At 45.6% G+C, this 26,196-nt stretch overlaps 1 protein-coding gene across 2 annotated transcripts in view; it reads right to left on the bottom strand.

The window, feature by feature from the left end:
* LOC139227785 (F-actin-monooxygenase MICAL3-like) overlaps window positions 1-26,196 on the bottom strand; it is a 194,889-nt gene that overhangs the window by 153,789 nt on the left and 14,904 nt on the right. For both annotated transcript variants that reach the window (XM_070858828.1, XM_070858829.1), the window contains exon 2: window positions 25,569-25,724. The gene's annotated coding sequence lies outside the window, so the exon portion shown is untranslated. The remainder of the gene's footprint in view (window positions 1-25,568; window positions 25,725-26,196) is intronic.

Consider the following 26,196-nt stretch of genomic DNA (forward strand, 5'->3'; position numbering starts at 1 on the left):
GACCATAACCTCTGACCATCTTTGGCTCTCTTTTCTCACCACCGCCGCCCCACCCCCTACCATCTTATGTTTTTTTTTCTTCTCTTTTTTTTCTCTTTGTCTATAATGGCAGTTGGTCATTACTACGCCATTCGCACCTTATCCAGATTAACCTTTTTCTAACCTCTATCATTACCATTTCAATTTAGCCATCATCCCTTTTGTCTCTCTAATCTCTCCTGCCTTCCACCCTATCACAGACCTTCCCTTTTGTTCTTTCTACCCTCCCCCTTTCAGTGCTTAAGAATGTGCTCTTTTCAAACATTCACCAGTTCTGACGAAGGGTCATCGACCCGAAACGTTAACTCTGTTTCTCTCTCCACAGATGCTGCCTGACCCACTGAGATTTCCAGCATTCTTTTTATTTCAGATTCCAGCATCCGCAGTATTTTGTTTTTGTACCAGATAATTACAGGTCAGCATGGCTTTCAACACATCTTAACTCATCCATCCAGAAAGGCTGCCCAATTTCAGCATCCAATTGCTGCTTATAGTTGTTGTGGCTTTCACCTCCACCATTCTTTCTGGAAACTTATTCCACACGTTGACTGCTCTTTTTGTGAAGTAGAACTTTCTGATATTAGTTCTGGCCCACACACCGCTTCTGCTCAATACAAATGGATCTGGCAAGAATGGACCATCAACTTGGAGGTAATCAACCATTAAACGTGGAGTTGCCAAGCGTTAAGGAACAGGTACTGCCTTGGTACAACAGCTGAGACTCAGCGGATTGAAAGTCTGGAGATCGCAAAGTCAAGGAGCCAAATTGTTCTCAGCTCTCTTTAGTTTCCGGGCTTTGCCATCTGCCAACAGCTGTGGGACTATCAGATTAGATAGAAATACAATAGCCACTACAAAATACATCTGTAGACCATGACATGTCCCACTGATGCCCAGGCGTGTTACCTTGTATCTGTCTAGCCTTTAAGTGGGAGCTGTATACCCACTAGGCCTTTGGAGCAGCAAATTAATACTGATTTGAACCTGGATTCAGGGGCCATAGAAACATAGAAAATAGTTACAGGAGTAGGCCATTCGGCCCTTTGAGCCTGCACTGCCATTCAATGAGTTCATGGCTGAACATGCAACTTCAGTACCCCATTCCTGCTTTCTCTCCATACCGCTTGATCCTCCTAGTAGTAAGGACTACATCTAACTCCTTTTTGAATATATTTAGTGAATTGGCCTCAACAACTTCCTGTGGTAGAGAATTCCACAGGTTCACCACTCTCTGGGTGAAGAAGTTTCTCCTCATCTCGGTCCTAAATGGCTTACCCCTTATCCTTAGACTGTGACCCCTGGTTCTGGACTTCCCCAACATTGGGAACATTTTTCCTGCATCTAACCTGTCTAAACCCGTCAGAATTTTAAACGTTTCTATGAGATCCTCTCTCATTCTTCTGAACTCCAGTGAATACAAGCCCAGTTGATCCAGTCTTTCTTGATATGTCATCTAGCTGTTAATTTGAGATCGGATTAAACTGGGCACTCTTGGCAGGTATAAATGCAACTCTTTTGTTCTCTTCTGCAATCGGCGTTCCTTATAAAGCAGATATCTGCTTGCTAGAGATCGCTGGTGCAGATGCTACTGTTGTTACTTTGGCCATGTTTTTTGATGCAATATAACATGCACAATATAGAAACTGAGATCCATATCTGTGTGACAACTTTAAGGCCTGATTTCAACAACTCCTAGTAAGTTTTTTGTAATTCGTTCATGGCAAGGCCAGCATTTATTGCCCACACCTAATTGTGAGACGGTGGTGAGCCACAGAGGGCAGTTAAGAGTCAACCACATTGCTGTGGGTCTGGAGTCACAAATGGGCCTGTCCGGGTAAAGACGGCAGATTTCCTTCCCTAAGGGACATTGGTGAACCAGATGGGTTTTTATGACAATCTGGCAGCAGCATGGTCATCATTACTGATAATAGCTTTTTATTCCTTTAATTTAAATTCATTTAATTAACTGAATTATAAATTGCCCAGTTGGAGGGATTTGAACACATTAGTCCAGACCTTTGGATTACTTGTCCAGTAACATAACCACTATGCTACCGTACCCTTTAGGTTTAGGAATAATTGGCTTCATGTCCCAGTGGCTTTGTAGATAAATCCACCCTGTGATGTGGTAAAAGAAAGAAAGAAAGACTTGCATTTAATTAGCACCTTTCAGAACCTCAGGATGCCGCAGGGTGCTTTACAGCCATTGAAAGATCTTTTACATCTTCCGGAGATGCCTCATCCAAATGGCAGCACTTCTGATAGTGCAGCACTCCCTCAGCACTGCACGGCAGTGTCAGCCTAGACTTTGTGCTCAAGTCTTTGGAGTAGGATTTGAACCCACAACCTTCTGCCTCAGAGGTGAGAGTGAGAGTGAGAAGGGAGAGAGAGAGAGAGAGAGAGAGAGAGGGCTGACATCCTAAACTAATACAAGTCATCACAATAATCAAAGATAAGTAATTAATAATACCTTCAAGGGGTTAACTTATCCTCTTCAAATGAGTACTGCAGAATTTGGGGGAAAGTGTTTTGAAGAGGGAGAGACGAAGATTTTCCAACTTCACACAGCCTCCAGGGAGCCTACTCTCCTCACAATCTGTACTCGGGAAATCTGCCGAGAGTTTCCAACCCTGCAAGATTGCCCCGAAGCCTCCAGGAATTGAAGATTTGATCTCCAGGACATTGCTGTGAGCAATTTGGGTGAAAAATCTTCGGGGCATTAAAATAATTGCGATTTCTTTCATTTTTTTTTAAACATATACATTTATTAGTTATAAAAATATTGGAGTTGGGGAAAAAAGAAAGACTTGCATTTATATAACGCCTTTCATGACCACCCGACGTTTACAGCCAATGAAGTACTTTTTGAAGTGTAGTCACTGTTGTAATGTAGGAAACGTGGCAGCCATGTTGTGCACAGCAAGCTCCCACAAACAGCAATGTGATAATGACCAGATCATCTGCTTTAGTGATGTTGATTGAGGGATAAATATTGGCCAGGACACCGGGGATAACTCCCCTGCTCTTCTTCGAAATAGTGCCATGGGATCTTTTACTTCCACCTGAGAGAGCAGACCGGACCTTGGTTTAACGTCTCATCTGAAAGACGGCACCTCGCTCAGCAATGCACTGGAGTGTCAGCCTAGATTTTATGCTCGTGCCTCTGCTGACTAAGAGGCGAGAGCGCTACCCATTTAAAAAAATATATTTATTGAACCTTAAAAACATTTACAACATCGTGATCATTCCATTGTATCATACAAATCCATTCTGCCCCTCTGCACATCCTCCAACACATATTAACATCAAAACCTGAAGTTTAATTTGACTATGTAACATATATTAATCTATTGTACTTTAAAAATAGATCATAAAATATGATCTTTAGATTCCTTTCTGAATAAAACATCCACAGAGCCTTATAATGATCTTTTAGCTTATATTTAAAATACTCTTTTAGGTTTATTCTCCTCCCCTTAAAAATCACAAATCTAGCCAAACTTAACATTAAATTGATTGCCACTCCGCTAGACTCGGGCAGACTCTCCTGCAATCCCCATCTCAAAACTGAGTCCCACAGGATTTCCATTCTCGCCCTTCGGTCCCCGCCCTGCGAGAAAACCTCTCACAACTGTCGAACATCGAACTTAAAATCCTTTAACTGCAGACATAACACCAGCAAATGGGACAGAGTCTCATCCCCGTCCCACACATTGGGCAAGTTGCCACCTTCACTCTCCATCATGGTAAAAATCCGGTTAGAAGTCAATTTGAAATCCAGTTCAATACACTCTGGACAATTAAAATTCACCCACACTCCCTTCCAAATCCTGTTGAAGTCCAGCTGTGCATATATACTCTGCCAAAACTCCCGAACTGGTAATGTGTAGTGTGATTGTTAAACCTTTGCTAATAAACCAACTAGTTCTTAATAAAAAAAAACTCCCGACGAGCAAGTGTGTTGAATCTCCATTCTCTAAATACCCCATAGAAATCTCGAGTATTTCAGTTGTCAAATTGGACCAACTCCTCCCCTTTCTCCAGCAGAAAGCTTGGAAAAGCAGGACGCATTATACCTCCTTTGGAGATTTGCGCATTTATTTTTTCCATCCAATCCTGTGACATTGCCCTCACAATCTTTTCATACATGATCATAATTGCTTTTTCCTCTATCTCCTGATCCTCCTCCCAAACCATGTCCCTCACTACCGCTTCTGGCAACCAACCTGGAATTACCTCATATAATACATCTTTCACATATATACCGGCTTTTATAAAAGCCTGATTAAATAATACCTCTCCTTCAATGTTGACCCACCTGTTCAAAAATAAGGGTTGTTCTAAAAATTCCTCAGCACCTTTGGGCATAAACTGCACACTTTAAAAAATTTGGCCCAAAGTCTCTACAACCCTCTTATATAACCTAGGGAGAGGTTTAATCAATTTCAAAAATGTATTATTGTATTCCATTTAAAATATTCTCTGTCCTCCCATCCCACTTTGTTTTAAAAAATGCTGAAAACAACTCTTGCGGGTGCAGTCTTTGTGGCACACCCCACAGCTCTCTGCCTTGCCACAGTTATAACAGTACAGGTCTGGACAGCATCTTACTAGATGATCGTGTCCAAGGCAATAATAGCAAACTTTCACCTGGTTATCATGCGGTACTCGAAAGTACTGCACTCCTTCCATTGTCTCAAATTTCATACTGTAGGGCAATTACTTCACCCCCTCTGGGAACCGCACCTCTACATAATGGGTTCCATCTGCTACCCGCGTTCCTGGATAATATCTTCTCTTGATTACTGAGCAAAGTTTAATGTCCCACGACGCCAACGTTTTTGTCAGCACATCTTCCTCAATATAAATTGGCAGGCTTAAGAATGAGATCACCACCTTTTCACAATACAGCAGAGATACATCCAAAAACTTATCAACCTTCAAACTCAGTTAAAGTGTTTCCAGATGCTCTCGGTCACTGATCGTCACCTCGAATCCAACATTCGGCTTTGTTCGGCAGGCAAAGCAACTTCGCCTCACCGCAGTCCTCATGTACTGCCTGGAAGATATCCCAAGCTTGTATCTCCTTATCCTGGCAGTGAACCACCACCGTGTTTTCTTTACCAAACTACCTGCGGTCCCAATCCAAATCTTTGGGCCTTTTATTCTCCCTTCCCCCAACAATTTCTCCCCTGATTAAATTCATCCTGGGAGCATTGTCTCTTGACAGGCCTGGCCCACCGGACATCTGTTTAGGGGACAAAAAGGCCTACAACCCAAAACCCACCACACAACTTTTCACAAACTCACTCCAACCCCTTGCATTAATCAAACACCCAGCAGCACCTGCTCACTCCTAGCCCCTCCCACTGAAAGAGTACTACCCACTGAGCCATGCCTGACACTTGAAAGACGTTTGATTGAGAGTCAAAAATCATCCAATTGGATAACGAAGAGTCTGTACGCTTCCCAATTAAGGTGGGAAGATGGGGCTCTATGATGATGGGAAGGCGGGAGAGAGTGGGAAGGCTGGGCCAGGATGGGAAGGTGGGGCCAGGATGGGAAGGCGTGAAAGAATGGGAAGGCGGGGCCAGGATGGGAAGGCGAGGTCAGGATGGGAAGGCGTGAAAGAATGGAAAGGCGGGGCCAGGATGGGAAGGCGAGGCCAGGATGGGAAGGCGAGGTCAGGATGGGAAGGCATGAAAGAATGGGAAGGCGGGGCCAGGATGGGAAGGCGGGGCCAGGATAGGAAGGCGGGGCCAAGATGGGAAGGCGGGGCCACGATGGGAAGGCGAGGCCAGGATGGGAAGGTGGGAGAGGAAGGGAAGGCGGGGCCAGGATGGGAAGACGGGGCCAGGATGGGAAGGCAGGAGAGGATGGGAAGGCGGGAGAGGATGGGAAGGCGGGGCCAGGATGGGAAGGCGGGATGCCACGGTTGGACCACGTTTCCTGTGGAGCTTTTTGTGCCTTAAAGGAATGTATATTTGTTCTAAATTATCTATTCATTCTTTAAATGCTGTCCATTGCTTGTCTACCATCATACCTTTTAATGTAGTTTCCCAATCTACCTTAACCAATTCGCCCCTCATACCTACATAGTTTGCTTTGTGTAGCTTTAAGACCCTAGTTTCGGCCTTAACTAAATTGCTTTCAAACTCAATATAAATTCTATCATATTATGGTCACTTTTCACTAAAGATCCCTTTAATACAAGGTTATTAATTAACCCTTTCTCATTGCACAATACTAGATCTAAAATAGCCTGTTCTCTAGTGGTTCCTCAACATACTGATCTAGAAAACTATCTTGTTTACATTCCATGAATTCATCCTCCACACTATTACAGCAAATTTGGTTTTCCCAGTCTATATGTAGATTAAAGTCCCCCATGATTACTGCATTACCCTTGTTATATGTGTCACTAATTTCCTGATTTATACTCTGCCCTACATTACAATTACTGTTTGGGGGCCTTTAAACAACTCCCACCAATGTTTTCTGCCCCTTGCTGTTTCTTAACTCCACCCAAACTCATTCCACTTCTTGATTTTCGGACCTAAGCTCCTTTCTCTCTCTGTCTTTATCCCATGCTTTATTATCCTCCTTTTCCATTTTGCCTATTTCTTCTAAAAATGTAGTTCCCAATCTTGGTTACTTTGCAACCACGTCTCCGTAACGCGGATTAGATCAAAACTATTAATTTCTATCTGCTCTATTAGTTCATCTGTTTTGTTGCGAATGCTTCGTGCATTCAGATATAGTGCCTTTAGCTATAACTTTTTTCTATTTTTCCCTGATATCACCATAGTCGCTGATGTCCTATTACCTTTGTTACTCTCTCTGCCCTTTCCTGACCCACTCTGCCTATTTTTTACTGAAAGCTCTGCTTTGCTCTCGAGCCTCGACATTTCTCTTGCTGCTTTTAAATTTACTTTTTCCTGAATCCTCCCACCCCCACTTCATTAGTTTAAAGCCCTGTCTACTGCCCTAGTTATTCGATTTTCCAGGACACTGGTTCCAGCTCGGTTGAAGTGTAGCCCGTCCCAACAGAACAGCTCCCTCTTTCCCCAGTATTGGTGCCAGTGTCCCATGAAGCAAAACCCCTGCCTCCCACACCACTCTTTGAGCCACGCATTAAACCTTCTAATCTGCTTATCCCTTTGCCAAATGACGCATGACTCAGGAAACAATCCCGAGATTATTACCTTTGAGGTTCTGTTTTTTAATTTGGACCCCAACTCCTCAAACTCTCTCAGCAGAACTTCATTTCTAGTTCTACCTATGTCATTAGTTCCTACATGGACCATGACAACTGGATCCTACCCCTCCCACTCCAAGTTCTTCACCAGCCACGAGGAGATGCCTATAACCCTGGCACCGGGCAGGCAACACACGGTCTCGGCTGCAGAGAACAGTATCTATCCCTCTGGCCAGACTGTTCCCTTACAACAACTACATTCCCTTTCACTCCCCCAGCTTGAATGGCCTCCTGTATCATGGTGCCATGGTCAGCCTGCTCATCCATCCTGCAGGCTTTCCCCTCATCCACCCAGGCAGCAAGAACCTCATACCTGTTGGATAAGGACAATAGCTGAGGCTCCTCCAGCACTGCACCTGGGGTTCCCTTACCTGCCTGAGTTGCAGTCACACTCTCCTGTCCCTGACCACTAACCAGACCTATACCACTACATAACCTAAGGGGTGTGACTGCTCCTGGATCAAAGTGTCCAGGTAACACTCCCCCTTCCTGATGCCCCGCAATGTCTGCACCTCAGACATGGATGTCCGGGATCACAATGCTCTCCACAAACTCCCACATGCTGCTGTTGCAGCACATCACTGCACTACCATCCCAATATAACCTTGCTCTATTTAATTTAATTAAACTTAATTAAATTTGTATTTAAGTAATGTAGGTTATAGTTTCGTTTCTTGAATACTGTCTTGATTTGATTAATGGGTAATGAAATTAAATATGTACCTGTAACACAAATCATTACTGTCATCGATTCAACTGTCATTGTAATCCATGTATAAATTGACCTAAGTTGTACACCGAGAGAACACTGACCACTAGGTGGTGAACTTGTGGGGGACACTCCCAAACTGGACTTTCAAGTATAAAAGGGGAAGCTCCACCCACCTTCATCACTTCAGTGCTGGCTAATAAAGGTTACTGGTCACAGAGTGACCTTCTCTCTAGTATGGGCCTCGTGTGCATTTGTACTGTATAGTAAGGACATATTAACTACGGGCTAGATTTTCGGCTTTGCTCATTTCGGGCAGTAATAGCGGTGGGGCGGTAAAGTTTGCATGTAGGAAAGATTTGCACCTCAGTCAGCAAAATTGGGCAGCTGGGCCCTGAGTGTGGGGCGGGGTGGTAAGGGAGGCATTGCACATCTCTCCTAGGGTGCTAGGCCGGCTGAGCATGCGAAAATCCCAAGCTAAACAGCCGGTCTCGGAGCGCTCTGAGAGAGGTCTGGGGAGAAAAAAAAACACCAAAAACATTCCCAGTACATAGCCCATGCCACCACAACATAAATCGCAAAAAAATAAAAGAAAAAACAATCGCACTTACCTGCGGTTGGCATTACTTACCTCAATGCAGCCGCTACAGCTGGAACGCCCGCTTCCATAGGCTGTTGCAGCAGGGCATGCTGCGGAGCACTACGGGTCGGGCGGGAGTCAAAAATCAAGCTGGTGTCGCAACCAGGGGCGTTACACACTGGCTCGCCTCTTTCGGGCGGTAATGCTCCGTGCCCCCTCGAAACATAGAAACATAGAAAATAGGTGCAGGAGTAGGCCATTCGGCCCTTCTAGCCTGCACCGCCATTCAATGAGTTCATGGCTGAACATTCAACTTCAGTACCCCATTCCTGCTTTCTCGCCATACCCCTTGATCCCCCTAGTAGTAAGGACCTCATCTAACTCCTTTTTGAATATATTTAGTGAATTGGCCTCAACAACTTTCTGTGGTAGAGAATTCCACAGGTTCACCACTCTCTGGGTGAAGAAGTTCCTCCGCATCTCGGTCCTAAATGGCTTACCCCTTATCCTTAGACTGTGACCTCTGGTTCTGGACTTCCCCAACATTGGGAACATTCTTCCTGCATCTAACCTGTCTAACCCCGTCAGAATTTTAAATGTTTCTATGAGGTCCCCTCTCATTCTTCTGAACTCCAGTGAATACAAGCCCAGTTGATCCAGTCTTTCTTGATAGGTCAGTCCCGCCATCCCGGGAATTAGTCTGGTGAACCTTCGCTGCACTCCCTCAATAGCAAGAATGTCCTTCCTCAGGTTAGGAGACCAAAACTGTACACAATACTCCAGGTGTGGCCTCACCAATGCCCTGTACAACTGTAGCAACACCTCCCTGCCCCTGTACTCAAATCCCCTTGCTATGAAGGCCAACATGCCATTTGCTTTCTTAACCGCCTGCTGCACCTGCATGCCAACCTTCAATGACTGATGTACCATGACACCCAGGTCTCTTTGCACCTCCCCTTTCCCTAATCTGTCACCATTCAGATAATAGTCTGTCTCTCTGTTTTTACCACCAAAGTGGATAACCTCACATTTATCCACATTATACTTCATCTGCCATGCATTTGCCCACTCACCTAACCTATCCAAGTCGCTCTGGAGCCTCACAGCATCCTCCTCGCAGCTCACACTGCCACCCAACTTAGTGTCATCCGCAAATTTGGAGATACTACATTTAATCCCCTCATCTAAATCATTAATGTACAGTGTAAACAGCTGGGGCCCCAGCACAGAACCTTGCGGTACCCTACTAGTCACTGCCTGCCATTCTGAAAAGTACCCATTTACTCCTACTCTTTGCTTCCTGTCTGACAACCAGTTCTCAATCCATGTCAGTACACTACCCCCAATCCCATGTGCTCTAACTTTGCACATCAATCTTTTGTGTGGGACCTTGTCGAACGCCTTCTGAAAGTCCAAATATACCACATCAACTGGTTCTCCCTTATCCACTCTACTGGAAACATCCTCAAAAAATTCCAGAAGATTTGTCAAGCATGATTTCCCTTTCACAAATCCATGCTGACTTGCACCTATCATGTCACCTCTTTCCAAATGCACTGCTATGACATCCTTAATAATTGATTCCATCATTTTACCCACTACCGATGTCAGGCTGACCGGTCTATAATTCCCTGTTTTCTCTCTCCCTCCTTTTTTAAAAAGTGGGGTTACATTGGCTACCCTCCACTCCAAAGGAACTGATCCAGAGTCAATGGAATGTTGGAAAATGACTGTCAACGCATCCACTATTTCCAAGGCCACCTCCTTAAGTACTCTGGGATGCAGTCCATCAGGCCCTGGGGATTTATCGGCCTTCAATCCCATCAATTTCCCCAACACAATTTCCCGGCTAATAAGGATTTCCCTCAGTTCCTCCTCCTTACTAGACCCCCCGACCCCTTTTATAACCGGAAGGTTGTTCGTGTCCTCCTTCGTGAATACCGAACCAAAGTACTTGTTCAATTGATCCGCCATTTCTTTGTTCCCCGTTATGACTTCCCCTGATTCTGACTGCAGGGGACCTACGTTTGTCTTTACTAACCTTTTTCTCTTTACATATCTATAGAAACTTTTGCAATCCGTCTTAATGTTGCCTGCAAGCTTCTTCTCATACTCCATTTTCCCTGCCCTAATCAAACCCTTTGTCCTCCTCTGCTGAGTTCTAAATTTCTCCCAGTCCCCAGGTTCGCTGCTATTTCTGGCCAATTTGTATGCCACTTCCTTGGCTTTAATACTATCCCTGATTTCCCTTGATAGCCACGGTTGAGCCACCTTCCCTTTTTTATTTTTATGCCAGACAGGAATGTACAATTGTTGTAGTTCATCCATGCGGTCTCTAAATGTCTGCCATTGCCCATCCACAGTCAACCCCTTAAGTATCATTCGCCAATCCATCCCAGCCAATTCACGCCTCATACCTTCAAAGTTAGCCTTCTTTAAGTTCTGGACCATGGTCTCTGAATTAACTGTTTCATTCTCCATCCCAATGCAGAATTCCACCATATTATGGTCACTCTTCCCCAAGGGGCCTCGCACAACGAGATTGCTAATTAATCCTCTCTCATTACATAACACCCAGTCTAAGATGGCCTCCCCCCTAGTTGGTTCCTCGACATATTGGTCTAAAAAACCATTCCTTATGCACTCCAGAAAATCCTCCTCCACCGTATTGCTTCCAGTTTGGTTAGCCCAATCTATGTGCATATTAAAGTCACCCATTATAACTGCTGCACCTTTATTGCACGCACCCCTAATTTCCTGTTTGATGCCCTCCCCAACATCACTACTACTGTTTGGAGGTCTGTACACAACTCCCACTAACGTTTTTTGCCCTTTGGTGTTCTGCAGCTCTACCCATATAGATTCCACATCATCCAAGCTAATGTCCTTCCTAACTATTGCCTTAATCTCCTCCTTAACCAGCAATGCTACCCCACCTCCTTTTCCTTTTATTCTATCCTTCCTGAATGTTGAATACCCCTGGATGTTGAGTTCCCAGCCCTGATCATCCTGGAGCCACGTCTCCGTAATCCCAATCACATCATATTTGTTAACATCTATTTGCACAGTTAATTCATCCACCTTATTGCGGATACTCCTTGCATTAAGACACAAAGCCTTTAGGCTTGTTTTTTTAACACCCTCTGTCCTTTTAGAATTTTGCTGTACAGTGGCCCTTTTTGTTCTTTGCCTTGGGTTTCTCTGCCCTCCACTTTTCCTCATCTCCTTTCTGTCTTTTGTTTTTGCCTCCTTTTTGTTTCCCTCTGTCTCCCTGCATTGGTTCCCATCCCCCTGCCATATTAGTTTAACTCCTCCCCAACCATCACCAAATGTCCCGGCGGGGCACTGGAAGCTGACCTCCCGGCCGGAAGAGCTCACCGCCGCCATTGCCGCCCCTCCAGGGCAAAACCAAAGGCGGACGGCACTGTAAAATCCAGCCCTGTAGCGTAGGCAAAACGCAGCAACTCCTTCCCCCTCTTCTCCAAATTCCTACTCTTTCCAAATTCCCAAATAAAACACTCTGTTTAATCCTGCTCTCTGCAGACCAAACTTAAGGAAGTTGAAAAATACAATGGGGCGAACTCGAGTTAGAATAATTAAGAATATTCCTCCACTGACAGCAACAATTTGAATTTATATAGCGCCTTTAATGTAGTAAAACATCTCAAGGTACTTCACAGTAGCATAATCAGCCAAAATTTGACTCCGACGACAGAGAGAAATATTGAGACAGGTGGGTCATGAAGGTACGCTTTAAGGAGCGTCTTAAAGGAGGAAGATGTTTAAGTAGGAAGAGCAGTGCAAGGAAGGTAGTGCAGGGGTCCCCTGCGGTCATCCCCCTGCAAAACAGATACACCGCTTTGAGTACTGTTGAGGGGGATGACTCATCAGGGGAGGGCAGCAGCAGCCAAGTTCATGGCACCGTGGCTGGCTCTGCTGCACAGGGGGGCAGGAAAAACAGTGGGAGAGCGATAGTGATGGGGGATTCAATTGTAAGGGGAATAGATAGGCGTTTCTGCGGCCGCAACCGAGACTCCAGGATGGTATGTTGCCTCCCTGGTGCAAGGGTCAAGGATGTCTCAGAGCGGGTGCAGGACATTCTAAAAAGGGAGGGTGAACAGCCAGTTGTCGTGGTGCACACTGGTACCAACGACATAGGTAAAAAAAGGGATGAGGTCCTATGAGACAAATTTAAGCTCGGAGCTAAATTTAAAAGTAGGACCTCAAAAGTAGTAATCTCGGGATTGCTACCAGTGCCACGTGCTAGTCAGAGTAGGAATCGCAGGATAGCTCAGATGAATACGTGGCTTGAGCAGTGGTGCAGCAGGGAGGGATTCAAATTCCTGGGGTATTGGAACCGGTTCTGGGGGAGGTGGGACCAGTACAAACCGGGCGGTCTGCACCTAGGCAGGACCGGAACCAATGTCATAGGGGGAGTGTTTGTTAGTGCTGTTGGGGAGGAGTTAAACTAATATGGCAGGGGGATGGGAACCAATGCAGGCAGACAGAGGGAAACAAAATGGAGACAGAAGCAAAAGACAGAAAGGAGATGAGAAAAAGTGGAGGGCAGAGAAACCCAAGGCAAAAAACAAAAAGGGCCACTGTACAGCAAAATTCTAAAGCGTCAAAGTGTAATAAAAAGGCAAGCCAGAAAGCTCGGTGCCTCAATGCGAGGAGTATTCGGAACCCAGGAGAGGGCTCTGAGCTAGTTAGAGTGGGTGAGAGCTCAGATGAACAGGACCCCAAGAAAGAATGCAAAAGGCAGGAGGCAACAGAGCAGAGTAGCACTGGGGTAAGTGTAAACCACAAGGTGATAGGAAGGGACAATATGTATGAATATAAAGGGGCTGCAGGAGGGGTCAAAACTAAAAATCATGGTTTAAAAACTATTATTAAAACACTCTACCTAAACGCATGCAGCATTCGAAATAAAGTAAATGAGTTGACGGCACAAATCATTACAAATGGGTATGATTTGGTGGCCATTACAGAAACGTGGTTGCAGGTGGTCAAGACTGGGAATTAAATATACTGGGGTATCTGACAATTTGGAAAGATAGGCAAGAAGGGAAAGGAGGTGGGGTAGCTCTGTTAATAAAGGATTGATATCAGGGCAGTTGTGAGAGACGATGTTGGCTCTAATGAACAAAATGTTGAATCATTGTGGGTGAAGATTAGAGATAGTAAGGGGAAAAAGTCACTGGTGGGCGTAGTTTATAGGCCCCCAAATAATAACTTCACGGTGAGGCGGACAATAATCATGGGAATAATGGAGGCATGTGAAAAAGGAACGGCAGTAATCATGGGGGATTTTAACCTACATATCGATTGGTCAAATCAAATCGCATGGGGTAGCCTGGAGGAGGAATTCATAGAATGCATACGGGATTGTTTCTTAGAACAGTATGTTACAGAACCTACAAGGGAGCAAGCTATCTTAGATCTGGTCCTGTGTAATGAGACAGGAATAATAAACGATCTCCTAGTAAAAGATCCTCTCCGAATGAGTGATCACAGTATGGTTGAATTTGTAATACAGATTGAGGGTGAGGAAGTAGTGTCTCAAATGAGCGTACTATGCTTAAACAAAGGGGACTACAATGAGATGAGGGCAGAGTTGGCTAAAGTAGACTGGGAACACAGACTAAACGGTGGCACAATTGAGGAACAGTGGAGGACTTTTAAGGAGCTCTTTCATAGTGCGCAACAAAAATATATTCCAGTGAAAAAGAAGGGCGGTAAGAGAAGGGATAACCAGCCGGGAATAACCAAGGAAATAAAGGAGAGTATCAAATTAAAAACCAATGCGTATAAGGTGGCCAAGGTTAGTGGGAAACTAGAGGATTGGGAAAATTTTAAACGACAGCAAAGAATGACTAAGAAAGCAATAAAGAAAGGAAAGATAGATTACGAAAGTAAACTTGCGCAAAACATAAAAACAGATAGTAAAAGCTTTTACCGATATATAAAACGGAAAAGAGTGACTAAAGTAAATGTTGGTCCCTTAGAAGATGAGAAGGGGGATTTAATAATGGAAAATGTGGAAATGGCTGAGACCTTAAACAATTATTTTCCTTCGGTCTTCACAGTGGAAGACACAAAAACCATGCCAAAAATTGCTGGTCACAGGAATGTGGGAAGGGAGGACCTTGAGATAATCACTATCACTAGCGGGGTAGTGCTGGACAGGCTAATGGGACTCAAGGTAGACAAGTCCCCTGGTCCTGATGAAATGCATCCCAGAGTATTAAAAGAGATGGCGGAAGTTATAGCAGATGCATTCGTTATAATTTACCAAAATTCTCTGGACTCTGGGGAGGTACTAGCAGATTGGAAAGCAGCTAACGTAATGCCTCTGTTTAAAAAAGGGGGCAGATAAAAGGCAGGTAACTATAGGCCGGTTAGTTTAACATCTGTAGTGGGGAAAATGCTTGAAGCTATCATTAAGGAAGAAATAGCGGGACATCTAGATAGGAATAGTGCAATCAAGCAGACGCAACATGAATTCATGAAGGGGAAATCATGTTTAACTAATTTACCGGAATTTTTTGAGGATATAACGAGCATGGTGGATAGAGGTGTACCGATGGATGTGGTGTATTTAGATTTCCAAAAGGCATTCGATAAGGTGCCACACAAAAGGTTACTGCAGAAGATAAAGGTACGCAGAGTCAGAGGAAATGTCTTAGCATGGATCGAGAATTGGCTGGCTATCAGAAAGCAGAGAGTCGGGATAAATGGGTCCTTTTCGGGTTGGAAATCGGTGGTTAATGATGTGCCACAGGGATCGGTGCTGGGACCACAACTGTTTACAATATACATAGATGACCTGGAAGAGGGGACAGAGTGTAGTGTAACAAAATTTGCAGATGACGCAAAGATTAGTGAGAAAGCGGGTTGTGTAGAGGATACAGAGAGGCTGCAAAGAGATTTAGATAGGTTAAGCGAATGGGCTAAGGTTTGGCAGATGGAATACAATGTCGGAAAATGTGAGGTCATCCACCTTGGAAAATAAAAACAGTAAAAGGGAATATTATTTGAATGGGGAGAAATTACAACATGCTGCGGTGCAGAGGGATCTGGGGGTCCTTGTGCATGAATCCCAAAAAGTTAGTTTGCAGGTGCAGCAGGTAATCAGGAAGGCGAATGGAATGTTGGCCTTCATTGCGAGAGGGATGGAGTGCAAAAGCAGGGAGGTGATGCTGCAACGGTATAGAGTATTGGTGAGGCCGCACCTGGAGTACTGCGTGCAGTTTTGGTCACCTTACTTAAGGAAGGATATACTAGCTTTGGAGGGGGTACAGAGACGATTCACTAGGCTGATTCCGGAGATGAGGGGGTTACCTTATGATGATAGATTGAGTAGACTGGGTCTTTACTCGTTGGAGTTCAAAAGGATGAGGGGTGATCTTTTAGAAACATTTAAAATAATGAAAGGGATAGACAAGATAGAGGCAGAGAGGTTGTTTCCACTGGTCGGGGAGACTAGAACTAGGGGGCACATCCTCAAAATACGGGGGAGCCAATTTAAAACCGAGTTGAGAAGAAATTTCTTCTCCCAGAGGGTTGTGAATCTGTGGAATTCTCTGCCCAAGGAAGCAGTTGAGGCTAGCTCATTGAATGTATTCAAATCACAGATCGATAGATTTTTAACCAATAAGGGAATTAAGGGTTATGGGGAGCGGGCGGGTAAGTGGAGCTGAGTCCACGGCCAGATCAGCCATGATCTTGTTGAATAGCGGAGCAGGCTCGAGGGGCTAGATGGCCTACTCCTGTTCCTAATTCTTATGTTCTTATGTTCTTGTATGTTCTAACAATACAAATTACAGAAGTATTAAAACCTATATGGTTTCGGCCAGTCTGGGATTTTAGTTGGACAATGGTCAGCAAGTAGCTGGACTGAAAACACAGAGCAATCGCTTTCAAAAACAAGATTCATAATTTACCACCTCGATCCAATGTCTGATTATCATATAGATCGAAGATCACTGGTATTTGATACAGGATTGTGCTGTCAGCCATACTGGATTTAATGATACACCGCCGGACATATTTCTCACATTTATTACAATTACTATTTGCATTATGCAGCCCTCTCCAATCTCATCCCACAGCTGATATTTTTGTAGCCTCCAACATGACAGGAAACAAACATTGTTTGTAATATTAGATAATTTCTAGATCTTGTTAACCTTTTTAATCGTGGGCTACCCCGACTTGCGAGAGAACACCACCGCAGGTCAGGAGTATGAGAGCTGGGGCATGCCACTGCAGCTTCCAGCACGAGCTGACACAAGTATGCGATGGCTTCGAAGTGGGCGACATCACCAGGATTGAGGTTGCTGTTTGGAGCGTGGGCAGGAACATTGGCGGGGCCCTGGTAAAACAGAGGAGTGGGAAGGTCGTGGCGGACTTGCGATGAGTGATCGGGGCGCAGGAGCGATGAGGGATTGTGGCTGAGATTTGGCGAATGTTTGGTGCGGAGGTGCGGTAAGAGATCGTGGCGGAGGTGCGGCGAATGTTTGTGGCAGAGGAGTGGCAAGAGATCGTGGCGGAGGTGCGGCGAATGAGGGTACGGGGCCCAGAAGTGCCGAAGTCCCAGGGGCAGCACGGGACAGCCCACACTGCGATATGTGCGCGCACTAGGTCCGTGCAGCAGAGCAGGTCTCCAGTCATCCTGGTTAACCCTTGCCACTGGATAAAGGCCTAGCTCTGTCAAGCCCGTGTGGTGGCTGTTGTGCAATCGGTCACCACAAGTTAAAAAATCCACGCACAGGCATCTCCCACCCCTTCAATTGGAGTTCAGGACTGGAACATCGGGTCCTTCATTGAAACATCTGTGATCTCATGTGGAAGTAAGTCATCCTCGTTTGAGAGACCGCTTATGATAACCTTTTTAAGCACGGGAGGGAGAGATATTGAGGTCACCAACCAGTTGGAAATGGGGCAGTAGTACCTCTAAAATAGTGGGGGTAAACTTACTGCCCCGTTCTCAATGATGCTGTGACCAATGGTATCTTCCGATGCCTTCCAGCGCCTGCCTGACTCAGTTTAATACACAAATGACATTCAATGGCATTACCATCGCCGAATCCCACACCATCAACATCTTGGGGTTCAACAAGGGTAGCAGGTGCATGGGAACACCACCGCCTCCAAGTTCCCCTCCAAATCACACACCATCCTCACTTGGAGATGTCTCGTTGTTCTTTCATCGTTGTTGGATCAAAATCCTGTCACACCTTCCCTAACAGCAGCGGTTCAAGAAGGTGGCTTGAACCTTCTCAAGCGCAATTAGAGATGGGCAATAAATGCTGGCCTTGTTAGCGACGCCTATATCAAATGAACAATTTTAAAAATGGTGGCCCTATGATGTACGTAGGATCCTGACCTGACATTTTAGGACTCAACTGGTGGTCCAGCCCAAGATTCGGCCCAGAAGGTTAAGTTTTTGATGCATTTATGCACTCCAGGAGGAGCTGCTTTCCACAAAAAGTAACATGGACCACTGCCACACCGGGTCCCCCCTCCTCGAGGTGCCCTCACCTCTCCCACACTGGTTCACCATTTCCTGTGCACGGAGGCTGGTTTTCCAGTCACAACCCAGCACCCCTATGTTAATGAGGCCCGGTTGAATTAGGCTGACCCACCCGTCAGCACTATTGGTGGTGGTGGTGGCGGGGTGGGGTGAGGGCACTCCGCCAGCTGGCTGCCAAACAAACACACATGGAGGGTGGAACCTACCCGATGCATCCGGCTTCTTTCCTGTTTTCCTGGATGTTTTACTCCCACCTTCCCTGAAGTTGTTGGCCTGAAGTCACAGTATTTATGTGACAAATCCAGTTAGGTTTCTGGACAATAGTGACCCCCAATATGTTGAGGGTGGGGGGGTTCGGTGATGATAATGCCGTTGAATTTCAAGAGGAGGTGCTTACACTCTCTCTTGTTACAGATGGTGATTGCCTGGCACTTGTGTGGCGCAAATGCTATTTGCCACGTATCAGCCTAAGCCTGAATGTTGTCCAGGTCTTGCTGTATGCAGGCACAGACTAGTTTATTATCTGAGGAGTTGCAAATGGAACTGAACACTGTGCGATCATCAGCGAACATCCCAGTTTCTGACCTTATGATGGAGGGAAGGTCATTGATGAAGCAATGGAAGATGGTTGGGTTTCGGACACTGCCCTGAGGAACTCCTGCAGTGATGTCCTGGGGCTGAGAAGATTACCTTCCAACAACCAAAACTCAGTTCCACACACACAGTCCTGCCTTCAGCCCCCTTCCCTCTGCTCGCCAGTGCAGCAGTGACAAACAACAATGGTAAACCTTCTGTAAGTTACCTCCTTCCTACCTTCAGCCTCTTGCAGGCCACAACAATAAAGAGTCTAACTGGACAGACAGTCAAGCCATATAGCTAAATGTGGCTGAGTAGTCGCTCGTAGTTTTGAAGCACTGACCGTACTCGACCAGCTCCTCTGGGCAGGCTACATCATCCGCATGCCCGACACAAGACTCCCAAAGCAAGCGCTCTACTCAAGCCATGTAAATTCTCTCCCAGCTCCCATCTAAAGGTAAGGCACAGACATGGTAACATTCTCACAACAATACCTTTCACTTGTCCCATTACCATCTCCTTTTGCCTTGTACCAGCATCCTTTTTATCATTTAATCTCTCCTACCTTCAATCCTATACACTTTTGTTCTTTCCTCCCTCCCCCCAGTTTCTCTGCCTTTGTACTTGCTTAAAACCTTTACATCGCTAACTTTTTCCAGTTTTGACGAAGGGTCATCGAACTGAAACATTAACTCTGTTTGTCTCTCTCCACAGATGCTGCTGAGTATTTCCAGCATTTCCTGTTTTTAATTCAGATTTCCAGCTTCCGCAGTATTTTGCGTTTGTACTTTTCAGTTGATGGCATCAGTGTTGTGCACCTCAACACTACTCAATTATGTTGCAAGAATCATGTGTCCTTCACACAAGGCAAAGCTTCAGAGTGGATGGGGCAGTTCTCTCGATTAAAACCAGAGTCTATTTTCAGTGATCTGTCAATCTATTCAGAGTCTTTCGAAGCTGCTAAATCACCCTGGAGGGAGACCAATCTGCAACAATGCAGCCCTGTGCTGTATTCCGTTCTTGTCTGATCCAGTGACTGTATTTACTGTGTTTAAGATGTATAACTTTAAATCAGAAAACACAAGAGGATTTTACAATTGAGTCTAAGAGTTGCCCAGCTGTCGAGCAACTCTGTCTCGCAGTGCTATGGAGCAGGCCTCTGTTTGCCTCTATCTGTGCAGTGACAAACGAGTTTCAACCAGACAACCAGGCAGAAATGAAGAACTATCATTTATTCAGCACCTTCCAGGACAGGACGTATCCAGCCAATGAAGTATTTTTGATGTGTAGTCAGGTAACCATGTTTACCGGGCCTTGCCAGCCATTGACCTTAGCCAATCCCCGGCCAGTTAAGATTAAGGTTGCACCCAGCTGTGTAAGACCTGGATAAGTTCTAATGTCAGGAGCACAGGGCTCTTTCGATGTACAAATAGGTAAAGAAACACTCTGTCATCCTGTGATGGTCGATACTATGAGGTCTTTCCTGACGGATGAGCCAAGATGGGCCGAATGGTCCATCCTATCCGTACCTGTCCAGTGATCATGAGATACTAAAGCTGATTCTTCATGAACCCCTCTTCTTGCCTACATATCTCTCATCAAGGCAGTATTGTAACCTGGTGATCTCTGTCTTTTATGGAGAGTTAACTCTGTTTATAAACTGGAGTTGTTCTACCATCTCCTGGAAGTAGTTCTGAAACTATACTCCACCCCACAGTTGGAACAAGTTGGGTGCAGTCAATGCAGTCTCTTGGAAAATAAAGACTTGCATTTATCATCATAGGCGGTCCCTCGAATGAGGATGACTTACTTCCACATGGGTTCACAGATGTTTCAATGAAGGACCTGATGTTCCAGTCCTGAACTCCAGTTGAGGGGGTGGAAGATGCCTGTGCGTGGATTTTTTTAACGTGTGGTGACCGTTGCACACCAGTCACTACACGGGCTTGACAGAGCTAGGTCTTGCTCCAGTGGCAAGGGTAAACCAGGACGACTGGAGACCTGCTCTGCTGCATGGACTGAGTGCACATATCGCAGTGTGGGTTGGCCCGGGCTGCCCCTGGACCCTCGGTTCTTCTGGGCTCTGTACCCTCATTTGCCACACCTCCACCACGATCCCTCACCGCTCCACGCCTCAAAAACTTTTGCCAAACATTACATTAACAGGGAATACCTCCCATTTTACCCCATTATTCCTGTTTCTCAGAGGAAATCATAGAAACATAGAAAATAGGTGCAGGAGTAGGCCATTCGGCCCATCAAGCCTGCACTGCCATTCAATGAGTTCATGGCTGAACATGCAACTTCAGTACCCCATTCCTGCTTTCTCGCCATACCCCTTGATCCCCCTAGTAGTAAGGACTACATCTAACTCCTTTTTGAATATATTTAGTGAATTGGCCTCAACTACTTTCTGTGGTAGAGAATTCCACAGGTTCACCACTCTCTGGGTGAAGAAGTTTTTCCTCATCTCAGTCCAAAATAGCTTATCCCTTATCCTTAGACTGTGGTTCTAGACTGCACCAACATTGGGAACATACTTCCTGCATCTAACCTGTCTAAACCCGTCAGAATTTTAAACATTTCTATGAGATCGCCTCTCATTCTTCTGAACTCCAGTGAATACAAGCCCAGTTGATCCAGTCTTTCTTGATATGTCAGCCCCGCCATCCCGGGAAACAGTCTGGTGAACCTTCGCTGCACTCCCTCAATAGCAAGAATGTCCTTCCTCAAGTTAGGAGACCAAAACTGTGCACAATACTCCAGGTGTGGCCTCACCAAGGCCCTGTACAATTGTAGTAACACCTCCCTGCCCCTGTACTCAAATCCCCTCGCTATGAAGGCCAACATGCCATTTGCTTTCTTAACTGCCTGCTGTACCTGCATGCCAACCTTCAAATACTGATGTACCATGACACCCAGGTCTCGTTGCACCTCCCCTTTTCCTAATCCGTCACCATTCAGATAATAGTCTGTCTCTCTGTTTTTACCACCAAAGTGGTAAATTTATCCACATTATACGTCATCTGCCATGCATTTGCCCACTCACCTAACCTATCCAAGTCACTCTGCAGCCCCATAGCATCTTCCTTGCAGCTCACACTGCCACCCAACTTAGTGTCATCAGCAAATTTGGAGATACTACATTTAATCCCCTCGTCTAAATCGTTAATGTACAATGTAAACAGCTGGGGCCCCAGCACAGAACCTTGCGGTACCCCATTAGTCACTGCCTGCCATTCTGAAAAGTACCCATTTACTCCTACTCTTTGCTTCCTGACTGACAACCAGTTCTCAATTCATGTCAGCACACTATCTCCAATCCCATGTGCTTTAACTTTGCACATTAATCTCTTGTGTGGGACCTTGTCGAAAGCCTTCTGAAAGTCCAAATACACCACATCAACTGGTTCTCCCTTGTCCACTCTACTGGAAACATCCTCAAAAAATTCCAGAAGAATCTGTCCCATGGGATGAAAGAAATTCAGAGATTCTAGCTGGCAGGTACACAGCCGTTGGTAATGTGAACTGCTGGACAACCATTCCTTGGAGGTGGCCGCAGTTGTATTGGCTTCTGCAAGTTCAAGCTATCAGTAAGGAACCTTCACTGCATGTGTGGGACAAATCTGATAAAGGTAGACACAAGATTAACTCCAACAATGAAAGGTAAGTGGAGCAGAACACACCGATTCAGTGCTGCTAAATCTTACAAATCAACAATTGACAGATGTGACAATACACAGCAATTCTCAGTAGGATGTTTTCTGATGCTAGTGTATGTTTGTCATCAATCAAAGGACGGATGGAACAGGACTGTTTTTTCCCCAGGGATATTACAGGGGTACTTACTTATTGGATCTGAATTGTAACTTGACTTCAAGAAACGAGGCAAAAATGACATTTTCTGACTTTTTTAAAGGAACATTACACTGTGAAATTATTTCAGTATATCACCGACCAGCCTCGCAAAGTCCATCTGGCAGATAACGTCACCTTTATGTCAGCATACAGACAGCTAAGATTAGGACCACTGAATCAGTGTGTTCTGCTCCACTTGCATTTATATAGCACCCTTCACAATCTAAGGACGTCTCAAAGTGCTTTGCAGCCAAGAAAGTATTTTTGAAGTGTAGTCACTGTTGTAATGTGGGAGGCAACAAATGAAAGCTTCTCCCAATGGCCGAGTGGGTAAATGCGCCGTGTGCTATCACACTGAGTCATGCCCACTAGACGGTCCCAAGGCTGATCCCTGAGTTAGCAGATCTCAATGGGGCAACATTCAGAGTACTAATGTTCTTAGGGTCTTTCCCCCGATCGCTATCCAGTGATCCCTGCTGGAAAGTGTGCATGTTGGACAAGGACAGGATCAGCTTTGTTGTGATGCCTTCTGTGGCTGAATAGCCAACTGACAGTTACTGGCCTTGAAATTTGTTCACTCCTGCTTTCAGTAGCCAGGGCCCCCGCTACATGCGCCTGCTCACATCGTCACAGGAGCCTTGTGAAATTGGTTCTAGCAGCTCCATATTGTGAGCAACCCACACTATTCACATTGAAAGAAAAAAATAAAGACTTGCATTTATATAGCGCCTTTCATGACCATCGGACGTCTCAAAACGCTCTACAGCCAATTAAGTACTTTTGGAGTGTAGTCACCGTTGTAGTGTGGGGAATGCAGCAGCCAACTTGCACACAGCAAACTCCCACAAACAGCAATGTGATTATGACCAGATAATCTGTTTTTGTTATGTTGATTGAGGAATAAATTGATTGATGCGGAGATTCAACATCGCCTCCAGTGCGCCAGTGCAGCCTTCGGCCGTCTGAGGAAAAGAGTGTTTGAAGACCAGGCCCTTAAATCTACCACCAAGCTCATGGTCTACAGGGCTGTAGTAATACCCGTCCTCCTGTATGGAGATATATCACCAACGATGTCTCCGCAAGATCCAGCAAATCCCCTGGGAGGACAGGCGCACCAACATCAGTGGCCTCGTCCTGGCTAACATCCCCAGTATTGAAGCACTGACCACACTCAATCAGCTTCGCTGGACAGGCCACATAGTTTGCATGCCAGATACAAGACTCCCTAAGCAAATGCTTTATGCGGAGCTCCTTCATGGTAAACGAGCCAAAGGTGGGCAGTGGAAACGTTACAAGGACACCCTCAAAGCCTCCCTGGTAAAGTGCGACATCACCATTGACACCTGGGAGATCCTGGCTGAAGATCGCCCGAGGTGGAGAAAGTGCATCGCAAAGAGCATGAAGAGGTCAAGCGCAGGCAGCGGAAGGAGTGCGCGGCAAACCAGCCCCACTCACCCCTTCCCTCGACGAATATCTGTCCCACTGTATTGGACTGTTCAGCCACCAAAGAATTCACTTTGGGAGTGGAAGCAATTCTTCCTCGATTCCGAGGGACTGCCTATGATGAAATATTTGCCAGAACATTTGGGATAACTTCCCTGCTCTTCTTCGAAATAACGCCATGGGATCCTTTATGTCCACCTGAGAGAGCAGACGGGGCCTCGGTTTAACATCTCATCTGAAAGACGGCACCTCCAACAGTGCAGCACTCCCTCAGAACTGCACTGGAGAATCAGCCTAGATTTATGTGCTCAAGTTCCTGGAGTGGGGCTTGAGTCCACAACCTGCTGACTCAGGAACGAGTGTGCTACCCACTGAGCCACAACTGACACTATGGTCATATTGGCTTGCGTGTCTGTGAGGGCGGGAAATCGAGCTTGACTGACCTCACTTAAAGACAGCCAGCACCTCTTAAAGAGGAGGTGTACTCTGGCTGAGGACAGGAATTAAACTTTGCAAGTGGAGAAATTGCTGCAAGAGGTCCAGAGAGAGCATCCAGGTTCTCCGATGCTGCATTGGAGGCGCCGGTAAGCACGTGTACAGCACCTGCCACATTGGACTCAGGCTCCCATTCTATGCCTGAGGCAATTCTTATATTGGAACTTAAGCATTGAAAGTTGGAAGACTATTCAATCATTACAGACATGACAGCCAAACCTCATCCTGCCCTTGCCCAACGTCCACACATGTACACAGACAGAGCTCCAACCTCGGAGGTTTTCTGATGTTGTGCACTTATCAACTGATCCAACAACAACAACATTGCATTTATATAGCGCCTTTAATTTAGTAAAACATCCCAAGGCACCTTATAGGAGCGTCATCAGACAAACTTTGACACCGAGTCATGTAAAGAAATATTAGGAAAGGAGTTTGGTCAAGGAGGTAGGTTTTAAGGAACATCTGAATGGAGGAGAGAGAGAGACAGGGAAATGGAGAGGTTTGGGGAGGGAATTCCAGAGCTTAGGGCCGAGGCAGCTGAAGCCACGGCCGCCAATGGTGGGACGATGGAAATTGGGTTCTAGAATTGGAGGAACGCAGAGTACTCGGAGGGTTGTAGGGCTGGAGGAGGTCACAGAGATAGGGAGGTCACAAAAACAAGGATGAGAATTGTAAAATCGAGGTGTTGTTGGACCAGGAGCCAGTCCAGGTCAGTGAGCACAGGGGTGATGGGTCAACTGGACTTGGTGTGAGTTAGGACACAGGCAGCAGAATTTTGGAGGAGATCAAATTTATGGAGGGTGCAAGCTGGGAGGCTGGCTCGGAGAGGGTTGGAATAGTCGATCTAATGCATCAGTTTCTTTTCTATAAACAGGTCATTCCAACATACTTAATTTACATATTTTAACATTTATTACCATAATTTAACAAATCATATTCACCATTGGCAGCTCTAGGTTCTCCACTGGTTTTAGGTCCGGTGACCATGAAGAACAGCCTTAACTAAGATTATCCACGTACACCTCGGTCTGTACTGACTGACTGTTCAGGTTCTTGTATTACTACTCACATGGAAGGCTGGTATTTCTCCTCCTTGGCCCAAGTGCAGTGAGGTCCACTGGTGCTCCTGTTGCGATCAGCTAACTCAGCACAGTCCCGGGGATCATTAGGGGAGCTTCTTGCAGACTCACCCTGTGATCTACTGGCGAAATGTGTGGTACTAAACCTAGATTTAAGGCAAACTAGAATAGTATAAAAGGTGCTTTCCTTTCCGGGCCCATCTGAGTGGCACTGCAAAATAGGTTTTGTTTCTTGTGTGCTGTAATGTGCGATAACGGCAGATCAAAGTAACAAGCGAGTGGAGTTGCAGTTCGAGTGATCTCTGCTCCCAGTAATCTCCGGTTACAAGACATTCCTAAGGATGCAGCTACAGAGATACCAGCCCAGAATCGCCATTTAAAGCTGGTGCTAGTTTAACTGACAATCTAAAATTCAGGTTCAAAGTTATTGGTCTTACAAAAGCATTAATGATTAAACACATTACGTGTTGTGGGACAGTGCCACACAGATAATAAGGGCCCAAGTCTGATCTCTGGTTAGCCGATTTGGTGCTACAGTTTGCATTAGCATAAGAACATAAGAATTAGGAGCAGGAGTAGGCCATTCGGCCCCTCAAGCCTGCTCCGCCATTCAACGGC

Source organism: Pristiophorus japonicus, chromosome 17, assembly GCF_044704955.1.
Source record: "Pristiophorus japonicus isolate sPriJap1 chromosome 17, sPriJap1.hap1, whole genome shotgun sequence".
NCBI classification, from domain to species: domain Eukaryota; kingdom Metazoa; phylum Chordata; class Chondrichthyes; family Pristiophoridae; genus Pristiophorus; species Pristiophorus japonicus.